This window comes from Ursus arctos, unplaced genomic scaffold (assembly GCF_023065955.2).
Source record: "Ursus arctos isolate Adak ecotype North America unplaced genomic scaffold, UrsArc2.0 scaffold_28, whole genome shotgun sequence".
Taxonomy (NCBI): Eukaryota; Metazoa; Chordata; class Mammalia; order Carnivora; family Ursidae; genus Ursus; species Ursus arctos.
In genome coordinates this window covers 27,856,381-27,871,567 of record NW_026622963.1, presented here as the reverse complement: position 1 = coordinate 27,871,567, position 15,187 = coordinate 27,856,381, and the positions used below count along the sequence as shown (strand labels likewise).

At 34.5% G+C, this 15,187-nt stretch overlaps 1 long non-coding RNA gene across 2 annotated transcripts; it reads left to right on the top strand.

Annotated features, from left to right (window-relative positions):
* Window positions 1–502: 502 nt before the first annotated feature.
* Window positions 503–14,008, top strand: LOC123001674 (uncharacterized). Of its 2 annotated transcripts, XR_008956144.1 has the most exons (5): window positions 503–633; window positions 2,593–2,661; window positions 3,257–3,343; window positions 8,926–8,995; window positions 13,632–14,008. It is a non-coding gene; the product is annotated as an uncharacterized LOC123001674 (long non-coding RNA). The 2 variants fall into 2 exon arrangements; XR_006410813.3 differs by lacking the exon at window positions 3,257–3,343 and having other exon boundaries at window positions 519–633.
* The last annotated feature ends 1,179 nt before the right edge of the window (window positions 14,009–15,187 follow it).

Genomic DNA, 15,187 nt, shown 5'->3' with positions numbered 1-15,187 from the left:
CTCCGCCGCGGGTGCGGGGCCCGCCGGCCGGCGGGAAGCTGCGCCCGGGCGGCCCGCAGGCCCGCGGGAGCGAAGCGGTCGCGGCTGAGGCGAGGCGGGCCGTGCGCGGGTGTCGGAGCCCGCGGCAGAGGCTCCCGGGGCGGCCGGGCCCACGACGCCGAAAGCGCCGCTGCGGCAGCGGCCGCGGAGGCTCCCCGGGGCCCCGGCGGCTCGACCCGGAGCGGGCGGGAGGCTCGGGCGGGCGGCCCGGCGCGGAACGCGGGTGCGGGCGACCAGGAGGTGCCGACAGCCGCGCTCGGACCCGGTGAGTGGTTCCCCGGCTCCTTTTATTGTCCTTTGTCCTTGGGAGGAAAAGCAAAATGTCCTTGAGCGCGCGAGCAGGAGGGGGCGGCGGGCCGGGCCTCGCCGGCTGGCTCTCCCCGAGCAGCCCCGCCGGCGTCGCCTGCTGGCTCTCCGGGCGGGAAGCGCCGGGCGCCGCGGGGCCGGGGCCGGGGGGCGCGCGGAGCCCCGCGGCAGACCCCACGGGGGGCGGCCTCGCTGCCCGCAGCGGCCCGGCCGGGAAAGGGGCGGCGGCGGGTGACCGCAGGCGGGAGCCCGAAGGGGACCGCGCGAGGAGAGCCCCTTACTGTCCGGGTGAGTTATTTTGATATTTAGGGTAAGGAAAAAAAAAATTCCTTTCAGGTTCTCCGACGGGGGAGCTTTTTAACCTCTTTCCGGCGAGGTGGGAGCTCATCTTCATGGTCGAATTTAAAAGAACAATGGAAGCCTGACTACGTTTAAACAAAAATAAAACTTGTTTTTTTTTTCTTTTGGGTGTTGGCTTTTAACTCTTTCAAAGCCGATTTTGAAAACGGCTGCAGTGTTACAGATGAGAAGGTAGTTGCCGCTTATTAAAACCTTTATGACGTTAAGGTTGTCTTTTAAAAATGCAAATTGGAGAAGTGCCGCTGGTATTTTCAGAAATTACGAAGATAAGTTTACTATACCGTCAAGGCTGTTTAATGGAAATAGGTTTTAATTTCGATGCTGGACGATGACGTTTGATTAAGATAGTTTATTTTATCGACTAAATACGCCAAGATTAGTTGGCATTCTGATGTTTGAATAATGATTAAATATACTGTTTGGTACTTTTTAAAAGGTCATAAGGAGCCGTTATCTGTAACTTAACCACACCTGAATGTTAGAACGTACTTGGATCAGTTCCTGGACTTCTAAAAGTTGAAGTTCATCATTTTATTGTTTTAAAAAATAATGTATGTTAGCACAAGCCATGGTCGACAAAACTTTTACAAAGGAATATTCTGACGCCAAATCTCTTTGTGAAGTTACTTTCTCGTAGTGTAAATATTAAAGTAGGACTGTTCTCGGTAATGGGTGATGAAGAGGAGCCATATTTGTTGCATTTGTTGCATGCATAAAAATCTAGATATGCTTAAAATGGAACAGTATTTTAATAATAAATATTGCTTTCTCAAAAATTTGCAGAGTCCTGTATAGTTGTGAGTTTAAAAAACCGAGAGGGGATTTAAGTTTAATGGTTAGAACAACAGACCACAAATGCACAAACCTTTGTGTATTTTAGAATATATTTGTCTTCATTCTGCGGTAGCTCTTGTGTTGTAAAGGTGCAGATCTATCTAGTGTTGGGCAGATTTACGTAGTACCTAGACAATCAAAGTTATTGGTGTAATCCACCCTATTTCTGATGGTATTTTTGTCAGTGAAATTGTTTTATGTTCTGAATAGCATTCATGTGCTACATGTTACATCAGTTGCGCATATCTTGATTTTACAGAATCTTAAGTACCAATTTTGGTTTTTCAAAACAACATTTTTGAAATTTGTGAACACTGAAAGTAGTTTTAAATGTATATTCTGAATCTTTTTTCAGGCTCCTTTTTTGAATAGTGAAATGCAAAATAATTGATAGCAATTTAACCTCATAAGATCTTTTTACGGGAGAAATGGGGGAGGGGAGAGACTGAAAATGTTCAAGACCCCGGTTTGAAATTGAATAAAGGTCATAGATACTACATGTTTTAGACTTGCTTAAAAGACAAAGCTAATATCCCACTTGGTGAGATCAAATAACTTGTGGTTTAAAAATTTAAAGTAACCAGTAGCCATTTTAACTTCACTAATTTCTCCTGGAGGAGTTAATTTTTAATTGCTTATAATTGTAAAATAATTTCTAGATGGCAGTGGAAATTTTAAGATGATTTCAGTGTTTAAAAACGGTAAACTTTTCCTTTTGTGTATTGCCTGGCATCAAAAGAAAAATAAAAAACAAGGTTATAATCCTGAATCTGTCTGAAGATGTGAATTTAATGCAGTTTATTTAATCTCAGTGCTTTAATATCTAGTGTTTGTCCATGCCACTAAAAGATGAGGAAAACGACGATTGATATGTCATTAAGATAAGAAATAACTGCAGCCTTAAACATAAAGGTGGTGTGTCGATGAGCCGTCCCTAAATTTGTCCATAGATCACATATTTGGAGTATTTTCTCATTGTTTCATCATGCTGAAACTTTGGCCAAGAAATGTTTAAAAATCAAAACATTGATATCATCTTTTTTTTTTTTTAAGGTAACTTACAAGATTAAAATTAAATTTGGTTGATGATGGTTCTGAACAAATACAGCTCTTTAATTTGAGGTAAGACTGGGTAAATTTTTATTACTTTCACATAAAAATAAGCCTATTTGGTTTTTATTTTGCTCTTTGATAATTTATATTTCAGGTAGTGATTTTGAGTAAACTAAATATCTGAAATAATTTTACAAAGCCTTTAAACCTTTGCGTTGAATGAAGGATGTATGTGCTTAGCCGTTGTAAGTTAATGTGGCTTTTGAGTAGTTTAAAAAACTGAAGGTCTCTTAAGCCTTTGTTTAATTTTGGGAACAAGGAAAGACTGATTATATTTTGAGAAAAACCATGAACCAAAGATACATTTTTTCAATTCTCTAGTGTACTGTGCAAACTAATTTAAGTACTGAAAGAAATGAATTTATTGGAAAATTTGAACTAGTTAGTATTCATAGTAGTAGATTTTAGGGAAGAACATTTTAAAAATCAAGTTTTGTGAGCATAGATTTTAGTTTTTGTTTTCAATTATATAATAAAAGTTTTAAAACACTCCTACTTGCTATTTGTTCATCAGTAAATTGTTTAGAATATTGGTGTGTTCATCAGTAAATTGTTTAGAATATTGGTGTGTGTGTGTGTGTGTGTGTTTCTTTTCTTCCAAAAGGTATGCCATTTTGAAGACTGAGACCCATGGAGTTTTATCCTTGAATATAAAGGAAATAGTTGCAAAAGCCTCTATTTTATATAGCAAGTAAGTAAATGTTTTAGCCAACATCTTAAATTTAATAGCTACCAATATTTGAGTAGGAAAATGTCACTAAAGTTTGTCAGTGAAACATAAAATGTAGACTGTTTATCTCGAAAAGGAGATGAGAAGAAAGCCTGTCAAATTCCTTTACCTTACATCAAAGCACTTTTGTATTCTGTTAAAACAGTTGATAAACGTAATTTATATCAGAGCAGGAAGACATTCAGTACTTTTTAGTGATATGCTGCTTCAGGATTATGGTTAAATCAGTAGTTAACAGAATCATATGTCTTTATAATCTGAAATTCTTTTGCCTTTTTTTTTTTTTGATGCTATGGATCATGTTTTTGAAATGCCCTAGAATTTTGCATTTGCTGATCTTCCAGTTCTTAAAGGAACTATATTTTAAAAAGTGAAAACCTTGTCATACTTAGTTATTAATAGATATATTCATTTTACCTGTTTTTGTGATTTCGTTTTCAAACAGGTACTATCTTACAGGAAACTAGAATAATGCATCTAAAGAGACCTGTGATCTATAGCTTAGTAAAATTGTTTTTAAAGCATAAAAGGAAGAAAGAAATTTCAACATGTATGGGATACTTTTACACCTTAAAACTAGATATATGAATGAAAAAATACGTCTCCTGATAATTTTCAAGAAAGGTTCTTTATGAATTAACACTGAACATGGAAATTACTGTTAAGCTGATGTTAGGGATTTAGCAGAGGAAGTATGTATATATAGTAAGAGATATCTTGGGAATTTTTAAGAATAGCCAAATAAGTAATATGAAGGCAAGTTTATCTTTGTCCTTGAAGTGTGGAAAATCTTATCTGTTGATGTTGGCTTATTGTATTCATTGAGGTAGGTGATAAAGGTAATATTTTTATCGTATTTGTTTTAGCTTAATTTTTCCTTTTCAGTCATTTTGCAATTTGATCAAATTTGTGTTTCAGTGCAAATTTAGTGCAAAAGAAAACTAAATGTTAAGACTTAACTATAGTGTTTTTAAAGCTCTAACTTCATACAAAATAAATCAAACATTTTTTCATCTTAACCCTTAACACAAATGCCAAGGTTAGGGTTTCTTGTATGGAAATGATAGGATATTAGATTAATATTCATATGTGGTTGGCTACTGTTATGAAAATTGAGAATTGGGCCTCTTAGACACAAATGTATGTGAAGTGTAATGTGATTTTAAGTTTAAATCAGCAATAACTTTATCATGGGCTACCGAAGGTGCAGTTTGACCCATTAAAGTAAAAATGAATGGTTGAAGGTTAGAAATGTTAAATGATGATTGGATTTTTATTTACTCCAGTATCAATAAATAGAAAAAAAATCTAAATGATATAGTAACTTCTAAATTAATCCCCAATCTAATGAAGTACGGCTTCCCTTTTATCACCAATAAGATAAAGGATTGTAACAAAACACATTTTAAAAAGGTCTTACATGTACTTCAGCCTTCATGATGATGCTTATATATTCAGTGTTCTGAAACTTGCTGATTGGGCCAAGCTTGTAAAAATGGGCAATATATTTGGTGGACAAAAGCAGTGGACACATGAGGGTAAATAAAAATGTAGATACTATTTTAAATTACCAAATTTCATTAAAAAAGTAATGTATTAGTTTCCTCCTGTATTTTGCTTGAGAACCAAAGTGACACTTAAATACTTGTTTTTATTTTGGGATTTTGAATGAACTTTTAAATCATAAAAATAACCTATCGAATTGGTGACTAGGTTTCATTGCATTTGTTACTATGATACTATTTTAAAAAGTACCTGAAATTCCACAGAAATGAAAGCAGCCATGCCCATAAATTACAAGGTTTTCGTGAACTATGGTGTGACACTTAGAGGCTACATTATATAATATAGTAACTTTGAATATAAATTTTCTTTCAAGTTGAAAAGTGTTATTTGTAGTTTTGATTATTTAAAAATTTGGACTGGACAACCAATTAATTTACTTTCTCTCCTCTGAGATTTTTTTGTTGAGAGACATAAGGGGAAAAAGATACTAAGAAGACATCTCCATCTTCATTAATGAGAGGTGTGTGTGAGGTGTGTGTGATAGAGTGGAAAATACAACTGTGATTCAGCAATCGGAGAGGAGCTTCTAAATGTAGATCAGCCCTGTAATCTTGACATTCACTGTAGACCTTAGTCTCCTAATCTATAGAAAGTATTTGGAGAGTTTCTAATCTCTTAAGATACTTTTAGCCCTTAATTGTGTGATTAAAAATAGTAGTAAGGAGTATCTTATTCAAACTGGAGAACAGTTCTTGTAATTTTTGCATTAAAAATTATGTATGCTGTTTCTGTGAAGAAACGGATTTGAGTAACATGAGACCTGGGTGATACACTGTACCCGACTTTCTTGATGGTATGCATTCCAACGTATTAATATAAAAATGTAGATGCTGGAAGGTTGATTTTAAAAATTAGTTAAGGTGTGAAATTGTATTTAAACAAGTGAGATTTAGAATGCTGCAATAAAAAATTGTTGATTTTTCCCCCTAATAATTATTAAATATACTTAAAATTTAGTGTATTTAATATTTGCATCTGGCTATCACAGATAAATGAGGATTTATCATTTACATGCTTGACATAATCGATTTAATTTCCTTTAAAAATTTTATGCTTCAAAGGTAAATATCCTCATTTCACCAGCTACTTTCCCTTTCTAGGTTGAGTGGCTCAATACAAACTTCTAATTTTCAAATTGGCTGTTATTTCTGAATGTAATTAACCTTTACAATCTAAATTCAAGGATGTTCTTAAGTTTATAAATAAGAACTGTATGACTTGATTGTTTTCATAGCATTCAAGTGGCATGTTTCCTACAACTGGATGTTTTGATTTGTACATTGTACAAGCTAGATCTGCGTTTGGAAAACAGTCCTTTGCTTTTTAAATTAAGCTATTTATTTGATAATGAATATTTCCCAAACAAGCAGTTTTTACCCTTAATGTGTATTACATAGTAATCATAATCATTTTAATTTAGATGATGAAGATAGTTTACTTAACTTTAGTGGTTTCTGAGTTGACTTACGAATGTTAATGACTTTATTGCTGCCTTATTTTTGTGGAAGATTTCATATATTCAGAGTGCTCTCAGATTTTATTCTTAATTTAAATGTAAAAATTGTTTTAAGGACTTTAACAGGTTAAAAGTTGACAAAATCTATATTTTAAGAAAAGCACAAATGAGCTAATAAAGATAAGAGTCTTTGCCTTATAATATAAAAGGACCAGCAGTTGAAGTGTGCATTACACTTAAAATTTTATATTAAATGAGAATCTATAATACTGCAAACTATTAAAGATAGGAATATGAGCAAAATTACCAACTTTTGTAGTCTGCTTAAGCCAAACTTGGCTCCTCCCCACCCTTTTTTAAAGAAGACAGAATACTGCTATCTCAATTTTGGGGAAGGAAATGGTAATGGTAGATTACATTGGTGTCAGTAATTTTTGAAGCAATGCAAAGTGAGATCCAAGTCCTTTTTTGTTTTTGGTGGAGTGAGGCACATACTCTTACTCATGGGTAGCTTTTTGTGAAGGTTTTCCCTCAGACGTTTCTTTCACCAATGAAAGTTCCATTTCCTTTTAGGAGTTAAATCAGTTTAGTTCATTTGGTTGATTTAATACTTGTTTGTCAACAAACTATATTCCCTATTAAGGTCAGATTAAATTTGGAAGCTTAAAGGTGAATAAATAATGCCGTTTCTTGTAAATTGCTTCATTTGTTAACTTGGTGGGACGTTATTTTAGCATCTTAACTCTTAGAGGTAATTTTGAAGCAAATCTTTGCTGTATTTCTTGATTATGATTAGTCAAAATGACTAAAGGGATTTAGATTTGGTAGTATAATCAGGAACTTGCCTTATAACTTGAAAGTTTGAAATCTTAGTCATGGAACAGCGTTTGAGTAGGTAACTTAAATCCTCAACTATTGTGCTTTCTAAATATCCTTAAATTACTACATTTTTTTTTAAAGATTTTATTTATTAGCAAGCACAAGCCGGGGGAGAGGGCGAGGGAGAAGCAGAAGCAGACTTCCCTCAGGGCTCAATCCCAGGACCCTGCGATCATAGGGACCTGAGTGGAAGGCAGACGCTTAACCGACTGAGCCACCCAGGCGCCCCAAATTACTACACTTTAATATTGAACTTAAACTGAGTTTTTGGTAGCTCTACATGTTATGATTATTATAATCATACTTAAGAGTAGAGTGAATGAAAAAATGCATACCTTTATTCAGAGGGCATTTGAAATAGAAACATTTTCCATGTTTTAGTTTACGGGGCATTTCTGTCTGACTAGCGAACAGCATGGATATGATACTTTTGTTATCAACTATGTATTTTTTTTTTTTTTAAAGATTTTATTTATTTATTTGACAGAGAGAGAGACAGCCAGCGAGAGAGGGAACACAAGCAGGGGGAGGGGGAGAGGAAGAAGCAGGCTCATAGCGGAGGAGCCCGATGTGGGGCTCGATCCCACAATGCCGGGATCACGCCCTGAGCCAAAGGCAGACGCCCAACCGCTGTGCCACCCAGGCGCCTCTCAACTATGTATTTTAAAAAGGGTTAGTGTTGCTTGAATAGGTTAATACAGTTGGGAATAAATGTAGTTTGAAATTTTGTCTAAAATTTCCTTTGTATTTATCTTAAAAGTGTTTGATTAAAGTACATGATGATGTGAAATAATACGATGGATAATAATGAGTGAGAAACATGGCCCTGTAAGTGGGTAATGGAAGTTTTCCTTTGGAAGTCTTGAAAGTGGGGGGGGGGGGCACCTGGGTAGCTCAGTCTGTTAAGTGGCTACCTTCAGCTCAGGTCATGATCTCAGGGTTCTGGGATTGAGCCCCATGTGGGGTTCCCTGCTCAGCTGGGAGCTGCCTTCTCCCTCTCCTCCCTGTGCTCTCTGTTGCTATCTCTCTCAAATCAATAAATCAAATTAAAGTCTTGAAAGTGGATTAGATGAATGACCAGAAATTAAGATAATTCTGTACTGTTAAGAAGTGATGTTTGAGGGGGGCCTGGGTGGCTCAGTTGCTTAAATGGCTGCCTTTGGCTCAGGTCATGATCCCAGGGTGCTGGGATCAAGCCCCACATTGGGCTCCCTGCTCAGTGGAGAGCCTGCTTTTCCCTCTCCCTCTGCAGCTCTCCCTGCTTGTGCTCTATCTCTCTGTCAAATAAATAAATAAAATAAAAAAAAAAAAGTGATGTTGGGCTCTGTTAAATAACTAGTTCTACACCCTGATTGTCCATTAAATCTAGGGAGACCAGAGTTTGTTTACTCTCTTGGGGACTGAGACTTCAGGATGGTTTTTATAGTAACTTATTCTACAGGTGAGCCTCCTGTACACCCAGATTTAAAATCCTCAGGGTTAGAACTTACCTTCTGCTTGGACTATATTGTTCATAAATACATGTATGTCTTAGTCTTCTGGTGGATGATCCTTATTTTGAAGTTTTGGAATAAATCATGGCATTTTAGTCTATTTTTATCTTTTTCTATGCATAAAATTATATTCTTTTTGTTTCCTGCAGAAATGTGAATCCAGAGACTGAATTCTCTGAAGGGCCTGTACACCATAGTAGATGTTGGTGGAAGCATTTAGTAAGTTTTATTTAATTTTCATGTTTAATCTGTTTCTAAATTTTCAATGACTTTGGAAATTTGAGTAATGGAGTCAGAGTTGTAGAAACATAAAGGGCTTTAGTGAAGCTCAAAGCAGTACAAAAATAAAAAAAACATGGTTAGATGTGTATGAAGTTGATTAAAATTTTGCTTGTTTACTCCAGCCTTTTATATTCTTTCTTAAACTCTCTGACAGAATGCAGAGTAACCCACATTGAAACATACTTCCAACATTTCACCCTAGATCTGGGTGTTGGTAAACTCCTCCTTATGTTTGTAAATAAAGTTTTATTGGAATACAGCTACGCTCTTCCATTTACACATGGTCTGTGTTTCCTTTCCCACTTACAGCTGTAGAGTTGAGAGTAGTTGTAGCTAATGGTCACAAACCCAGAAGTAATTACTACCTTGTTTTGTAAAGAAAGCTTACCTGTCCGTCCATCTCTTGGGTCAACTTAATCCTTCCTATGTAGAACTCAGAAGCCCTTGGGTTTTTTTTTTGGTAATAGAACATACTTCTTAATGGATTTCAGTGTAACAGTTTTAAGAAATAAAGTAATTCTGAACTTTCCTTAAACTTAAAGGCCCAAGAAGAAGTTCTTTTCACATTGAGGTTATGGTTTGATTTTAGAAGATTTGGTTACTACTACTGTGGAATAGTCAGTCTAACCCCCAACATGAGAAAAAGTAGGAGGAGAGTGTAGAAATGAATTTGGATGAATTCTCCAAAGGATTTATTTATTATTGACAGAACTTTTTAGGTATGCTGTTACATCCTAGCTGTTCCTTAAATATTCTTGAATCACATTTGGGAATGTAGATTTTAGATTATACCTTGGTTTCTAATTAGTACTTCAACTTCCATTGTGTAATGGCTGCTAGGTCCTGTAAAAGGTGAAGCTTTGGGTTTTTTTTGACATTTTGATGGGGTTAGTGAGGGCAGAGATGAAAACTTATCTAAGTACAATTATTGATCTCATTTCTCATATTTTAAGGAGATTAATTGCCTGGCACATAGTGGATGGTCAATAAGTACTTGATTTGTGGTATATCATTTCTGTGAAACATTATTTGTCAACTAGTGGTTTAGGTCTAATTGGAAAACAAAAGTTAAATTCATTATTAAAATAGAAATTTTTATTTTTATTTATGTCTGAGAATTAAAACTTTGAATCAGTAAAGAGTAAAAGGGACAAGAAACTACAACTTTCAGTCTCTTAACATGTACATGTCGTCTGATTTATATAGGGACAACGGGGAAGATTTGATTTGATTTTAAAACCTTAGATGATTCTTTTTCTTAGCATAATTGATCTTATTCTCCAGGAAATCAACAGTTAGGTGGTGTTTTTCAAATAATTTTGTAAGGTAGTTTTTAGCCCACTGTATTTAGGACCCAGACTTCACTAGTACATTGTAATCCTATTGAGGATTCAGGCTACTTTTGGTAATAAGACAACTGAGTTTACTATTAAATGTTTTCAAATTTAAAGATCAGTATAAAGAAGACTGAAATCAAGTCATAAGCACCAAGAATCTTAATTATATGATGGGAAGGATCAATTTCTGCTCCTCATCGTTATTTTATACTCCTTTGTCCCTTTGGTTTTGCAATAACTATTTGAGTTTTAAAGTGATATAAATTAACATTAATTTATTGTGACATTATTAGAGCCATCTACTTTTAAAATTAAGAATCGTTAATCATTTCTTTTTCCTTGTACTTCTCCTTGTCCCCCACATTTTTTGTTGCTATTAAAAATGGGAGTTGCTGGGAAGTAGAGGTAAGGAGATTGCTTATGCTTATTTTAGGGGAGCCCCTCAAACCCAATTCAGTAATGAATAACATTTCAGCTGACGACTTGCTTGCGTTTCAGCTAACTTACTTTATAATATCCAGTGACTTTGAAACAAATTTACTGAATTAGAATTTAAAGAGAAGACCTCCTTGCTCAATTTTATATTCTTAAATTTCTGGATGTACAATATTTAGGTATTTTAAGAGATGCTTGTTAGTACCTTCTTATCATAGAAACCTTTACTTTTGCTTTTGGGAATTTTCTTAGAACAAACAGTTTTCCTTAAAAAGGACATCTAAACTATGAACAGCAGAGTGAAAAAATTCTCCTACCTGTTATAGCATAAGCTTGAAGCCTCTGTGTAAAATTCACAAAAGATCTAGGTCTGTTTGATGATGGAATTCTAGATCAAACCATCATCTTTTCAGTATGTCTGCAGTAATTCACAAGTTTCTGGAGAGATGTGTAGTAGGGCCTTGATATCTGAACCCTACAAAGTTTTCTGTACTGATCTTATTTTAATGCAAGATAAAATTCTCTTTAAAGCAGAAAGTTTCTTTAAATGATTAACCCCATTTATCCAATGGATTTTTCAGAGGTCTTGCTGCTATTGGAATATAAATTATTTTGATTAGTAAGTTTAGTTTGTAGATCTCCATGTACTTTGGTTATTGTTAAATGGGAATAATAGCTAAGTAACATTTATTGAGGTCTTTCTATATGCCAGGTAATGTAAAAGCTATAAATGTACTAATTTAATTCTCACTACTGCCACATGAGGTAGGTACTACTGTTTCTATTTTACACATGAAGAACTGTGGATTTTGTTACTAAGAAAATACCCAGGCTCACAGCACTCATGCCTACCTTCTTTTTTATTTTGTGACATAAATTTGCTTATTTGCAAATTTAGTTTTTTCAAGAATTTGGAATTCCATGAAAATAAATGGCTTACTCACAAGTCCCTCATTGGTTTTTTAAGGTATTTTCATGCTTGACTGAGCACTTTTGCCTATTAACAAAATTCTCACTTTTTGCTTTTCATTGGCTTTGCAGGAGTGCAAGACTGATCATGATTTTTTTAATGTCACAAGAGTTGTCTCCTCTTGTAGCATTTTTTTTTGTCATCTTATACAACGTGCTAGAATGATCAATATGCTAGTATTTCTAATCTCTGTTGTTCTCACACAAATAGTTGCAATTTTACTGAGTAATTTTAAAATGACTTTAATGTCATTAGGTCATCTTTTGAAATTTTTAAAATGATTTTAAAAGGAAGTTTCAGTATCCTGGATAAATTTTACCTCTTGTCCTGTGGCAAAAGAACAGAAAGCATTGAGTTTATCATTTAATATGTACTAAACTGAATACATTGTACCTATAGCTGTTGAAAGAATTATAACTTATCAATACATTAGTGTCATTGTTGATCCATAATAGTATTTACAGCCCCAACTTCATTTAGTGCTTGATCTTCCATTGTAACAGTAGAGATTGGGGAGAAATTATAATAAACAGTTCAAGAGAAATGATGGTATTTTTATTTTTATACTTCTACATAGAAATGTATGTCCTTTAGTTTTAGGGAATGAATAGTTCAAATGGAAGATACTTTATTGATATGAAGAATGAATGAGTTACGTAGTTCTTATTTTAGGGTGGAGAGAAATCAGGAAAGTATGTTAAGGAGAAACATCTTGCATTTGATGTTTATTACTGTTGTTGTGACATTCATTTTTAGTCATTTTTTAATATGAGTGTCAGTGTCTCTTGGTTATCAAGTAGTTTACTCAAGTAGATATCTATTTTGTATATATAGACAATAAATCCTAATTATAGTTTAGGAGATAAGATTTAACTACCTAAAGAGCAAAAATGTCTTATATTTAATAATCTCAGTGTCACCCAGACTTCATGTCTACAAATTTAGTTTGAGAGCTGCAAAATTGGTGAAGACCAGAGTTAAAACTTATTTTTGCAATTATGTTTGCTCATGATGGATCAGGATCATTTATTTAATAGTAGAATATCCTGGTTTCCTATTTAATCCCTTCAGTTCAAATTATTTAAGTAATGGATTTGTTTCTCTATGAGGAACATTTGATATTTTGGCAATAGGAGTATTTTACTTGTATTTAATTTGAAACCTGATAGCAATTTATGGCAAATAATAGGCCAGGTAGATATTTTGCATTTTTGATCATTTTTTTCCTATTTGCTACATATTTCCTGTATTTTCAAATAAGTAGCTGAAGATGGTGGCATCTTTATTGGCCATTTGTGTTATGTAAGCAAAATTAATTAACATCTGTTGAACTCTGAAAACTATGCTGTTAACCACTGCTTTGGGTTTTTTTTTTTTTTTTCCTCCCCCTTAATCTTAAAATTCTTTTCCATAATTAGTTTTATTTGAAGAAGCTTGGAAAGTTTTCTGCATTGAGATTTAGAATCCATAGTGTTGCTGTAATTTTGCTTTCCAGGATTTTGAATTTGAATTTTTGTTTTTACTTTTCATATTGACAGTGTAACAACATTAAGTATGTAAAATTTGTCTTTTCACTGCCACTTTTTTATATAAATATGTATCCGTGACAGTAGAACAACTTCGTTACTCGTTTGCAGTCATGCCATGATTCTCTCCTTGAGAAGTGGGTGCAGTACATACAACTTTAATACAGTTTCATAGTTTAAAGCTGTTACAAAATTAAACCTTTGTGTATGGTAAGAGTATCTTCAAGGTGGGTGGATGTTCTCTTTGAGGGAATAAGATTATTGGTATTCCAACAGCATTTTTTTCTTTTAATGTTTTCATCAAGCACCCAGTCAGCTTGAAGAGTCTCAAATGGACCCTACCACTGAGAAAACAAGATGGCAGTCCACTATGGGGAATTGAGGAAAATGGATTAATACAAGAGTGCTGTGATAATATACAACCAAGACAGGGTTCTTTTAACATGGATTTCATGAAATGAATGAAGACATAGGTTTCTAACCCAGCACAAATGGACAGTGGATTTGACTTTCTAAAGACTTTTTGTATCACTAAAACAAGTTCATTTTTGACATTTGGAGAAGAAAGATGGCACATTAACACAGATGTTAGTTTGTATGCCTGGAAGTTTTTGCAGTTTGTTTTGTATGAGTATGATCTTGTGGAATGTTAACTTTAATAAAATTTCTTAACAATTTAAAATTTCTCAGTTTGGGCTTTTTTTTTTTTTTTTTTAAAGCTGAAGTTTCGTTAAATGTTCAATTGCTGCCTTAACACTTCGACCTTTACAGTTCCCCAGCAGTAAAGTGTACTGAATAAAGCTGGTAAAATGGAAATGGTGTGCTGGAAGATGTTTTACTTGGTTGATTAAGATGTCTTTTTTCACAAAGTTGTGGAAATTTATTTGTGCGTTAAGAGGTGGTGGTTTGGTTGAAATGCCATTTTGTGCTTCTTGAAACATCTTGGAAAATAACTTACCAAGGGGTAATAATAGGAAATTTAATTCGCCATGAGATTGTAATGAGCTTATAAAACAAAATGCCCTTTGCCCCAAAATTCAGGATAAGTGATAAAATATTTGTATGAGTTATTTTGTGTTGATGGAAAAGGTATCTTACCTCTGCTTTTTAATATTATGTCTTACAGTAGAATATTCATCTGAACATTTAAATTAAACTGATGCCTCCTGTTGTTTTAATGGTTAAAATCAGGGGAAGAGGTGTTAGATTTATATGGAAGTGTCCTTAGGGTATTCATAAAAGGACTTTAAATTTTGGTGGCAATAATGTCTATAATACATTTTATATAAATATGAAATAGGGCTTTTATCTTGTATTTTTCTTAACTATGGTTAGGAGTTTAAATAAATCATGCTGTGTCATAGATTATTTGAATTCTAGGTGAATGCTGCTGTTCCATTTATTGATAACTGACTAATACCAGTTTTAATAACTATTATAAAGGTGGGGTAGGCTTCATTTTGATAGACTGAATGACTTGTTGATTATGTTTTCCTGTTACACAGATAACAAGAGTTCAGCTTGAATTTTTATTTTCTTTTGGTGAGAAGTAATCATTTTGTGTGATTAATGTCAAATACCACAGTGCATACATCTCTGATTAATACATGTGCAATATTCTCATTGACTGATTTGAGGTGGTTGGTCTGTATAAATCAAAAGTGGAATTTTGGATTTTGATTTTGGTAGAAAATTTCTGTTTTGTAGAAAGTACAGAATTGAAACTAGGTTTTGATTATGGATTTTACTACCTAGATGCAACATTGTTGCTTTTGTTAGGTATAAACCTAGAATGGACTTCTTCAGTGAGAGGAGGACCTTGTTCTGGCATACTATAATATTAAGTGAGGAAAGTTGATTT